The sequence below is a fragment of the Lissotriton helveticus genome, chromosome 3_1 (genome assembly GCF_964261635.1).
Source record: "Lissotriton helveticus chromosome 3_1, aLisHel1.1, whole genome shotgun sequence".
Classification (NCBI taxonomy): Eukaryota; Metazoa; Chordata; class Amphibia; order Caudata; family Salamandridae; genus Lissotriton; species Lissotriton helveticus.
In genome coordinates, this window is record NC_136061.1 from 339,820,475 (window position 1) to 339,833,054 (window position 12,580).

The following is a 12,580-nucleotide window of genomic DNA, read 5'->3' on the forward strand; positions in this document are numbered from 1 at the left end:
CAATGCGCAAGCGCATTGACCTAAAATGCGCGTGCACAGCATCAACTCACCAGCCATCTGTTCCCCAGCTTGGCGCCTCCGCTCCTGCTCTCTCCTGGCTGCTCCTCCCCTAATTATTCACGGCCGGCCGGCCGTACTTTCACTTTCACGGCCGGCAGGCCGTAAAACGTTTTTTTTTTGCTTGTTTTTTCCTTTGTTTAGTTTTCAGTTAACCCGTGTTTCACTCACCTTACCGCCTGATAATCTTTCCAAACCTTTTTTGCATCTCCAGATACACTCTTTTCTTGACGCACTTGTTTTAGCACCGTATATTTCGCTCACCATGCGTTTTCCGTTCAGCTCTCTATTACCCTGTGTTTTGCCTACACCTCTTTACACGCATTTCTTTTACACTGCATGTGAACCGTCTCAACCTTCTGCACACTTTTCCACGTTTTAAGTATAGTTTTGCGTTTACTATTTTTCTTGATGTACTTACACCTTGGAGGCGCTTCCTCTCCCTGAACCTTTGTACATTCCTTTTCAGATTGTGCCCTGTCCCCTGTTTGAGAATGTGTGTTACTGTCTTGTTTGTCTTGTCTTTATGTTCGTTAGGAAGCCTTCCATCCATGAACGATTCTAGCTATACAAACCCATCTTTAACCAAAATCGATGTCTGGGAGTTTGCGGCTCTGCCGAGTATTGCTTTTAATGGGTAGTTTTGAAGACTGCGTGACATTATAGTAATTGGAATACTTATCTTACGATGACAGTACTGCCACAGCTTCTGCGATAATAGCGTTTCTCGCATAACTTAAAAGTAGACGCCACATTCTATAATAGTTTCAGAACTCCCCTCACTCGTCTCTCACCCATACCGGTGCCAAGTAAGCTGGCGCAGATTGCGAGGCTCGAATCCGTTGCCTTCTCTACCGAGGCTCCGGCGGACGAGCTTCATGAATGTTTGACATAAATCACCTCATCTCCCAATGGCTCCCTCCACCTCCTCCCACACTGCGCTACCGCTCAGTCAGAGGAAATCAAAATGTATGTGGCCTTTGAATTGGGAATCACTTATTTTACAATGTGAATGGCTGGTGGACATATTTGCACGCCTTGTTTTAATGCGAAGCACTGTCAGCATAAGTGCCTTCTTTTTGAAGTCTGTATTTTAAAATTAGACAACAATCCTATGAAAACGAAAATGGCTTAGCGGTCTTAGCAGCAGTGTTACTATTCCAATCACTCCGAAGGCAAGGGTTCGAGTAGGACTGCTGCTAATTTTATTCTACTGCAATGTCCCATAGTATTTGATGATGTTTAGGGCATCTTTATTTTAAAGATATTAGGATCTGGTCTCTTCATCGCTAAATATTTTTATTTAAAAAATATTAGGATCTGGTCTCTTCATCAAGAAACTACATTACATAAACATTGCTACTAATGTCAACAGTAGCAAATGCATGACGAAATCTGGTTTCGGCGTGCAGAGTTAAAGATATTTGACTAACACCATGTTTCTGGTCACCTCCCAAGATCAGCTAGTATCGCATGTTGACACACTCCAGTGTCAAAAACATAATTTATAGATTCAGTCAGCAAATGGGTAAAGTCCATGGTGACTGCAGCACAGGAGAAATGAAATTGTGAGCAATATGTGATTCTGCGATTTAGCCGTATTTAGAATCATGCCTAAAGCAGCTGAATGGGCTTGAGGACGTGAGCAGTTCTGAGTTGCAGACAGCTAAAACTAAATTAGTAATGTTCTTTAATCAACATGATTTAAATATTTACTTCTACACACTCTAACCTCAGTGGCCAGTACGAGTCTGCATCTGAGGCTCAGAGTGACTGAAAACCACGGCCCGGCGAGGAGTCTCCATCAGCCTGGATCAGTCACATGGTATCATGATTAGAGGCACAGGCGGGGGTGCAAGCAGCGGCGGACACCAAAACTAAATTACTAACTTCTACCGGCTAGCACCGCCCACTCAGCTGACATATATTCGGTCCCTCATTTGTGTTGGCCTGTATTTTTCTCCCCAATGCCTTTCCGCGCCCTCCGTCTTCTGTCTCCCCCACCTGCATCACCTGTGTTCCTTTACAATAACCCCTATGTTACTGCCCCTTCCGTCCTGTCCTCCTATGCTCCTTCAATGTCCTCCTTCCCTGTGTTGCTTCCCCCCTTGTTTCTTCTACACCCCTTGCATCTTGTTTTTTTCGCTATCTCTTTCTCGTCCCACCCGTCTTTCTATTTTTACGTTCACCTGGTTCCTGTTCACTTTCTAACTCTTTCCGATCCCTTTACATATCATCCCTTCTCTGTGCTACCTTCGTGCTACCTACTCAGTTCTCATTTCTTCCACCCCTTTATTCTTTTCTTTAATTTCTCAGTTTCTTCCCTCCCTCTTCCCCTTCCTTCCTTTTTCCCACTCTCTATATCTCCCTATGCCACCTTCACTCATCATCAATTCCTTTCTTTCCTGCTGCTTCCCTCTTGTGTCTCATTATTTCCTCTTTCTTTACCTGTTTCTGTGCCTTCACCTTCTCTCCCAAATTCCCCATCTCTTATTCAATCCCTCTATCTTTCTGCTCTCTCCTCTCTGCTTCTCTCCACACCTCCTTCCCTCACTTCTTCCCTCCCTTCCTTTCGTCCCTTTCCATCCTCCCTTCTGTTCCTTCACCCGTCTCTACTACTCTAGACAGTTTTTCCACCTGTGTTTCTCTCCAACTATTTATATTTCTCGTCACCTCACTTCATCCATTCTCTCATTCTATTTTGTTCTATGTCTGTTTATCTGTTTGCTTACTACTGTATTTCTCTTTCCCTTCCTTTCTTTTATACCGTTTCACACTTTGAAATCCCATTTTCTAGTTCTGTTTCTTGTGCCCCTCCTGTGTCCCCCCTTTCTCATCCGATTCCCTTCTCGTTCACTTATTCCTAGCGCTCACCCTTTACTGCACCCATCTGTAAAGCACGCTCCTTGCCCCCTCCCACACTCTTGCTTTTGTCTTACTTCCTTTGTGAAGCAGAAGCCACAGGGGGCAGGGAGAGATTGGGGAGGGGACATGCAGAATGGGGGAAGGGGGTTAATTGCAATCAATAATATTACTGTGTTTTCTTTTCTCCCGTGGGATGCCACACTGAGTGACCTCAAGAGGCTCTTCCTCACCAGGGACTTAATTAACACCCCCTGCCTGTCTGGCACTAACTGTGCTCGCTCTTCTCCCAGCCCACATCTCCGATCGTCTGCGTGTTCGCCCCCCCTATCCCTTCTTGGTCTGCACCCCCCTCAGCTGCGTTCACTGGCATTCCACCGTGCCCCAGACATCCCATATCTTCCCAAATTTCTGGGGCATCCCCAGCCTTTGTACACCAGCTTTTCCACGGCTCGACACCTCTACATTTCCTTCGCCCGGCCGTGCACTCTTGGTCTGTCAGTATTTCGACATTTCCGCACAATTTCGCTTTTGGCCAGTAGGTATCCCAGTTCACACACACACACACACACACACACACACAACCAAAGACACACACAACCCCACACACACACAACCCCACACACAACCCCACACTCACAATCCCACACACACACAATCACACACACACAATCCCACACACACAAAGCCCCCACCCACACACTCCCCCACCCCCCCCACACACACACCTCCACACACACACACAACACCCACACACACAGTGCATGTGCTGTCTCAGAGACATGTTGTTTTCTATCTGTGGTCCTACAGCCCACCAATCTCTACCATTGATAAACTTCATTGTTGCTATCATGTTCTTTTATGCCATTTGTCATTGTACGCGGGCATCATGCCCTCATCTTGTGTTCCACCACCACATCCACCACACCCACCACCACCACATCCACCACACCCACCACCACTACATCCACCACCACCGCATCCACCACCACCACCGCATCCACCACCACCACAGCATCCACCATTACCACATCTACCGCATCCACCACAACCACATCCACCGCATCCACCACCACCACATCCACCGCATCCACCACCACCACATCCACCACCGCATCCACCACCACCACATCCACCACCGCATCCACCACCACCACATCCACCACCGCATCCACCACCGCATCCACCACCGCATCCACCACCGCATCCACCACCGCATCCACCACCACATCCACCACCACCACATCCACCACCACATCCACCATCACCTCCACATCCACCATCACCTCCACATCCACCATGACAACCACCACCACATCCACCACATGCACCACCACCGCATCCACCACCACATCACACCACACAGTGGAGGAGTGTGGCTCAATGGTTAGAGCGGCAGACCCTGATGCAGAGTTCTGGCCAGGGACCAGGGTTTGATTCCCGCCTCGGCGGGGTCTGGGGCTCAATTTCCACAGACCTGTTAATTCTCGCCTCGGTGCCTATTCTAATCATGGGCCCCACGCTGCAACTCTGGGCAATAGCTTGCTTAGCCTCCACACCGGCCCCAACAGCGCTAAGGATGCCTGGCTTCACCCTGGGGGTGCCCAGGAGTGGACACTTCACAGGGAAAGCCAGGAGGGGTTCCACAGCGGTATGAGTATCAGCGCCAGGAAGCCGAATAGGCGACACGGCATGGTGACCGTCTGGTGACAGTGCGCTCTATAAGTACCATGACATTTACATTTATGACATCCACCACCACATCCACCACCACATCCACCGTCACATCCATCGCCACATCCACCGCCACATCCACCGCCCCCACCACCACTACATCCACCACCACCACCACCACCGCATCCACCACCGCATCCACCATCACCACCACCACCGCATCCACCATCACCACCACCACCACCGCATCCACCATCACCACATCCACCGCATCCACCATCACCACATCCACCGCATCCACCATCACCACCACCACCACATCCACCACCACCACATCCACCACCACCACATCCACCACCACCACATCCACCATCACCTCCACATCCACCATGACATCCACCACCACATCCACCACATCCACCACATCCACCACCACTTCCACCACCACCGCATCCACCACCACCACCGCATCCACCACATCCACCGCATCCACCACCATCACATCCACCGCATCCACCATCACCTCCACATCCACCATCACCTCCACATCCACCATCACCTCCACATCCACCATCAGCTCCACATCCCCAATGACATCCACCGCCACATCCACCACCACCACATCCACCACATGCACCACTACTGCATCCACCACCACATCCACCACCACATCCACCACCACATCCAACACATGCACCACCACATCCACCACATCCAACACATGTACCACCACCGCATCCACCACATCCACCACCACCACATCCACATCCACCACCACCACATCCACCACATGCACCACCACTGCATCCACCACCACATCCACCAACACATCCACATCCAACACATCCATTTCCACCACCGCACCCACCACCACCACATCCCCCACATCCACCACCGCATCCACCACACCCACCACCATCACTTCCACCACCACATCCACCACCACTTTCACCACATCCACCACCACATCATCCACCACATCCACCACCACCACCACATCCACCTCCACCACCACCTCCACCACCACATCCACCACCACATCCACCACCACATCCACCCCACATCCACCACCATCACCACCACATCCACCAGCACCACCACCACCACATCCACCACCATATCCACCACCACCAGATCCACCACCACATCTATATGTGTGTGTGTGTGTGTGTGGCTCTGTGTGTGTGTAGGTGCAAATGCAATGTTCTTGGATTTTCGTCACAATAAAATACACTGAACATAATCTTCACAAAAGTTATTTACACACGTTTAACCCCTTAAGTGCTGCCGTCGGCCAACGGTCGTCACGGGCACTACCTCCCCAGTGCTGCGTGCGACCGCTGGACGTCCAGTTCAGCACCGGATAATGGACAGCGCAGCACTGAGGAGGTTTGTTTACTAGCTCCCAAGTGGTTAAGCTATTGCCATTATAAATTACAATAAATTTTATTTAAGTATTTATTTACAAAATTAAAAGCCATTGTTATTTGTAATATCAATACATCTAAGTCACGTAAATACAACACACATTGCATTACAAATGCTATAGGTGTCACCTTTGCGAAATTAAAAATATTGACATTGTAACTGACAAAGCTATTCATTTTGCTATTTTCAAAACCAACACATAAATAAAAAAAAGTGTCATTTACAATACCAATCGCTCAAACTTTCCTAATGCGAGACCTATTGCATTTCCAATGCTTTTTTAAAAAATATATTTTTATTGGGATTAACAGGTACATTAAAAATACATTTTTAATGATTTTGCATATATATATACGATAAATAAAGCAGCAAATCATTTAACATGTACATACATTAAATGAGCCTTCCGCCTAGTATCTAATCTGTACAAAGATAAAAAAGTTGGGGAATTCTGTCCGGTAATACAAACACAATTTATGATAAAATGCGATAATAATAATGAAATCCATTTAAGACAGCCTAACCCAGGTGAGGATGCTCAGTAGACAGATATATTACAACCTACAACACAATCACAATCTTGCCTTCCTCCACTTTGTGATAGGAGCCCATAGGCGTCTTCCCATCTCCCGTGTTTTCTCACCCTTCAATTCATATAGGCTAGACTCTATATTATGTATACCTAGTAATCTTGAGAGCCACATCTGGAAAGAGGGAGCCGTGGCATCTTTCCAGCCTGCCGAGAGTAGAATCCGGAGTACCGCAACTGACAAAAAGACCAAAGCTTCTTCATCCTTTCGCAGATTAAGCTTGGAGTCTGTACCCAATAACATCAGGGTAGGGGATAGGTTGATCTTATGACCTAGCAGCCCCTCCCAAAATGTTTCTATCTGATTCCTGATCGGGCCCAGCCCACTACAATGAAAAAACATATGCAGTAAGTCTGCTTGGCAGGCATTGCACCTGGGGCACTTATCATCTCTGACCCCCCCATGCAAATAATTTTGCCGGCGTATAGTACAGGTTGAACAACATTTTGTAGTGCTGGGCCCGCAAATTAGAAGCCCGGAATAGCTTTTTGTTTAAACACATGACAAGATCCAGGTCGACATCGGGATTACCCAGTTTTGTGGCCCAGGTACATTGTTTTTTTCTATATCGTCTTGGAGCCTCATTAGAAAGCAGTTATACATTATTTTTATCTTCTTACACCATTTGGCTAACAATTCTACCAGGGGGAGATCTACCAGGGGCGATATCTTTGGTCTTAAAGCTTTAAGGATTCGGGCAATTTGGCCGTACAATAGCCAGTGGTTAGATGGAATACCAAACCTATGTTGTAAGACATCAAACCCCACAATCCTCTCTCCCTCCGTGATGTCCCCTAGGGTCTTGACTCCCAATCCCTTCCAAACCTTAAGGTTCCTATCCGTTCCCAACTGGGGGAAAAGACTAGAATTACACAGATGTAGATAAGAGTTTATCTTTGGAGCATTAAAAAACTTCAAAATATATTTCCAGATCAGCCAAGCCCCATAGAGTCTTGAGTCGAGCCTTCCTACAAAATCTTCGATCAACTTCACAAAGTAGTAGGCCAATTGCTTTTTTCCCTACAACATCACAAAGATAGGGGGTGGGCTCTGTAGGTCAGGATTATCCTCCCCCGAATCCCCCTCAGAGTGAAAAAGGACAGACATTTGTATCAGAAGGCAAGAGTAGTGATAGAGCCTTAGATTTGGGTGTGCCACCCCTCCCCTTTCCCTGGGAAGTGACATAAGACTAGTTGAGCGCCTAACTTTGCCATACTGCCAAATAAATCTTATAAAAACAGACTCCAAGGTTTTAATTATCTTTTCTTCACTAAATAGAGGAATGGCCCGGAACAAATACAGCACTTTGGGAACCATTAGTATTTTTAGTACGTTTACCCTCCCTATCAAGGAAAGATGCAGCACATCTATTCTTTTTAACTCAGCTTTTATCGCCTTGATAAGGGGGGGATAGTTTTCCTCTACAATTCTGTCCACTGAAGCATTGATTTTAACACCTAAATAGGTAGCAGAGTCCACAAATCTTGCATCTGTTTTAACAATCTTTTTAGAACAGATTATCTGTGTTTTTGATTCATTTAAAAGGTATCCTGATCGAGAGCCAAAAACCTTTGCCATCTGAACCAAAGCTGGTAGCGCCTGCTGGGGATTGGTGGTGGTAACCGCCCAATCATCGGCATATGCCAAAATTTTGTTCGGATAGCCATTACATACAACTGGACTAATCCTATGGCACCCTAATATTTCCTGGATAAGGGGATCTATATAAAGAGAGAAGTGGATAGGAGAGCAAGGACAGCCTTGGCATGTCCCTCTCTTGATGTTGAATTTATCCGATCTTTCACCCATAACCACTACTCGCACTACCGGGTCCGTATACATAGCTTTTAGGACTCTGATGATTTTTTTTCCCCGAACCCTCTCCTTGCTAGTATACCCCAGAGATAGCTCCAAACAACTCGATCAAATGCTTTCTCCGCGTCGAGCAGGATCATGGCCATCGCTCCCCCCGTGGCAGGCTGGGCATCAAACAAGGCAATTGCTCTGCTGGTGTGATCGGTCGTACCGCGGCCAGGGATAAACCCATGCTGCCAAGGAGAGACGAGACTACCAATGACCCTGCTCAACCTTTTGGCCCATATTTTCGAGTACAGCTTTGTGTCCGCGTTAATCAGCGAAATAGGGCGATAAGACCCTGGTTTCTCGTTAGGCTTTCCCTTCTCATGGAAGATTATTATATTGGTTTCCTTCCATGACTCCAGGACCACCCCTGAACACAAAACCCCATTGAATAAATCCAAAAGCAGCGGGATGATTTCGGCTTCGATAGCTTTATAAACCTCCAGGGGGATCCCATCTGGGCCTGCTGCCTTCCCTGATGCTAACTCCTGAAGTGCAGCTATAACCTCACCCTGGGTAAAATCTCTATCCAGTTCTTCATTTGCTGCATCCTTCAGCCGGTGGCCCTGATCCACACACTCCTCCCCCTGATTTCTGTCGCGATCTTCATCATAATAAAGCCTTTGATAAAAGTTCTCAAATACATTTAATATATCCTTAGCCTCAGTGTATTCTTCCCCTTCATCTTCAATACGGGAGATTAGGTTCTTGTTTTTTTCCTGTCTTAGACGTAAGGCTAAGGCTCTACCTGCTTGCTCCCCTGTTTCATAGCGTTAGGCCCTTGATTTTTGGAAATCACCAATCGCCTACTGAGTTACCTCCTTCTGCAGCGCAGCTTTGACTATCATCAATACATTTTGGCTTTCACTACTATCTCCCCCAGACTCAATATCCTTTGTGTCGTTCTTCTGCTAAGGCTAGTTTACCCATTAATCTCTCCACCTCACACCTATCCTCTCTTCTCAACCTCGCCGAGCAGCTTATACACTCCCCCCTTAAGGCCGCCTTAAAAGCCTCCCAGACCCCATTGCGGGAGGTACTGTATCTATTGGCTGAAAAAAATTTGCTTGACCATTTATTGAGGTGTTCGACAAACCTTTTATCTGCTAATAATCTCCTTTCAAAGGTCCAACTAGTCCTTTTTCTTTCCATCTTGCTCTTCTCATACGTTAATACCAGGGGGTTGTGGTCCGATATTAGTCTTGGGAGTTTTATGATCCCTACCCTATTTATTTCAGAGGAGGAGATAAAAAAGTAGTCCAGCTTTGTGTACTTCTGATAGGGATTAGAGAAGTAGGTAAAGCCAGGGTTTTGGGGCTCTTTAGCGCCCCACACATCCTTCAGCCCATGTGAGCCAATAAGGGCTTGTAGTGCCCTAAAAACTCTAGGTTTCCGCCCAACATACGATGTTCCATTGGGCCGATCCAATGAGATATTTAAATCTCCACATAGTACTGTAGGGGTTGGCCAGCTGGCCAGTTCCACTTCGGGGAGATCGAAAACCTCTGGGTCATCCTTATTGGAGCCATAGACTACGCATAATGTAAGGCCCACTTCTAGCTCGGCTATAACCCATCTACACTGGCTGTCCACTTTAACACGTCTGCCCCCCACCCCCCAAAGATGTTCTTACTAGGATAGCGACCCCCCTAATTGTTGAGGATTGCGTTGAGCATGCCACAAGCTCAAAGCCATTAAGAAGCAGCAATTTTCTCTTAGCCCACGGGAGGTGTGTCTCTTGAAGACACAAGACATCTATTCGATTATATTTCACATAGTATGCCAACCTTTGGCGCTTCCTCCAATCATTCATACCTCCCACATTTATTGTACAGATTCTAATATTTGCCATCAAAATGAGCAAAACAGCCTGCTATAAAGAACTGGATCTTAGACAACCTCTTCTTTGCTGCGCTTATGCCTTGATCAATCATGTACCATTTTTCCCTTTTTTTCATTTTTCCACCAAACCCAGCCACCCGCCCCCCGCCCAAACCCCCCTCTAGCCCCTCCTCACCCTACTCTGTGAAGCACTCAGACCTAGTCTGTGCATGTGATGGTCACGCGGTGTCGAGCAGTGAGGACAAGAAATAATCAAAATACAAAGACACATTCCCCAAAAAGCCCTTACACCCTTGAACAGTCTCTACGGATCCAAAAGTCCATAGCCAGAAATATAAGCCCCATCCTTCTTGACCAGCAACCAAAAACTCAGAGTTTTTTACAAGCGTTCGCCCCAGTCATTTGCACTTCCAGCCTGTTAGCCAAGAGAATCAAGGTACTCTTTTGCCTTGATTTCTGAAGAGAAGTACAGTGTCTTGCCTTCGTTGATGATTTTTAGGTGAGCCGGGTTTATCAAGAAGGCTTGCAGCTTTTTATCTTGAAATGGCTTAATCATTCCTCTTAAACGCCAGCGCCACTCTACTGTCGCATGACAAAAGTCTGGCCGGACGAAGAATGAAACCCCCTCACTGCCTCTTCTAGCGTCTGGCCTAGCCAATCCCGAGATGGCCTGTCTCAGGATAAAATTTCCAAAAAATATTAGGATGGCCCTGGGTTTATCGCTCTCCTTAGCATTCCTTCTAATTTTGAAGGGGGTACGATGTACTCTCTGTACCTCGGTGGACCAGTTCCAGCTGGAGAGTTCAGGCAAGGCTCGTTCAAAGAGCTTGATGATGTACGCCCTGATATCAGACCCCTCGACTCCCTCCGGGATTCCAAGGACTCTCAGATTATTCCGGCGGAGCCTGTTCTCCATTTCCTCGAGCTTCCACTGTATATCCAGTACCTGGGAACAGTGCGCATTGACCTTTGTGACAGCCTCAGCAACCTCTGCTTCGGTTGATAGCACCCTGTCTTCCAAATTTGAAACTCTGTCCCCGGTGTTGGCGCATACCTTGGATAACTTTCTCACCACACCCTGTATTTTCCTCATTGCAGCCTGGGATTTGAGGTTGTCTTGACGGGTTTCCTCCCTGTGTGCTATTATCTCTTGGTGGATTGTTTCCAGGAGTGACATTTGGGTAAGTTCCAAGCATGGACTGTCCTGCAGGGGCATAGATGATGAATGATCCCAGCTCAATTCGCATTGGGGGTCGGCCTGACCTTTTGCTGCAGCTGGAGGCCTTAGTGCTGTTGCAGGCTGGTCGTTTTCGGGATCGCTTTCAGAGTCCAGATAGAAGCTGCCTTCATCATCCTCCCCGGACCACCTGACCTAGTCTGAAGCTGAGAAAAAGGCTTCGCTGGGAGCATTCTCTTTTCCGTTCGCGGCTCCACAGACCACCATATACCCCCAAGTTCTGATGGCTCCACCTTGTTAATACCAGAAGTGTCTTCTGTAAGCAGCTGAGGACCAACCGCATTGAAGTCCGACAGCAAGGGTATTAGAGGTCCGCTATTTGCCACCAGTGCTAGTGCTTCTTCTCCGGGGATCATTATATCTAGGGAGTCCTTCGTTAAGCCCTGAGTTTCTTCTCCCATTGCCATGGGTTTTTGGGTTAGAGGAGGGGCCGGCTTGGAAGGAGTACTATTGCCATCTTGTGTTGATCCCTGGAAGGCCTCCACCTCCACCACTATAGGTATTATGCCCCCCAACTCCTTAGCCTCCTTAACCGCCTTCTCCTTACCCGCCTTAGAAAATAAATCCACAATTGAGGATGCAGCCTGGCGGGTCCTCACTAAAGTCTGCTGCCTCTTCTTCTTTTGTTCCGCTGTGGGTGTTTGGGCTGTCCGAGAATCCTCGGCTACCTCCGCGTCTGCTTCCTCGCGCTGAGTTTTCTTTTTCTCCACAGCCGTTTTAGATTCATAGTTCAATTTGGGGGCCATTGCTGCATTCCTTGCACCTCCACGCATGCTGGGAGCCGGGCTGCCTCGGCAGGTACGCCCGCTGGTGAACTCCGCTCTGGGCTCCACTACGCTCCGCTGCCTTCTTCGGGTTAGGCTCCGCCCACCAGGGACGTTTCCAAGCAGGGGAGAGAGCCGCGACCAAAGCCCGCAGCAGCTGCCTCGCAGATCCTCGGCAGGAAAGCGCCGTCAGCATTCCGCCCGAATGCTCCTCGGTAAGGTACAGGGGTTGGGTTGCTTCTTGCTACGGAGTTAAAACTCCATAG

The 12,580-nt window shown here is 47.8% G+C and overlaps 1 protein-coding gene across 15 annotated transcripts in view; it reads left to right on the plus strand.

Annotated features, from left to right (window-relative positions):
* The window catches only part of NCOR1 (nuclear receptor corepressor 1), a 1,934,049-nt gene that overhangs the window by 1,282,517 nt on the left and 638,952 nt on the right, over positions 1 to 12,580 (plus strand). The window lies entirely within an intron of this gene.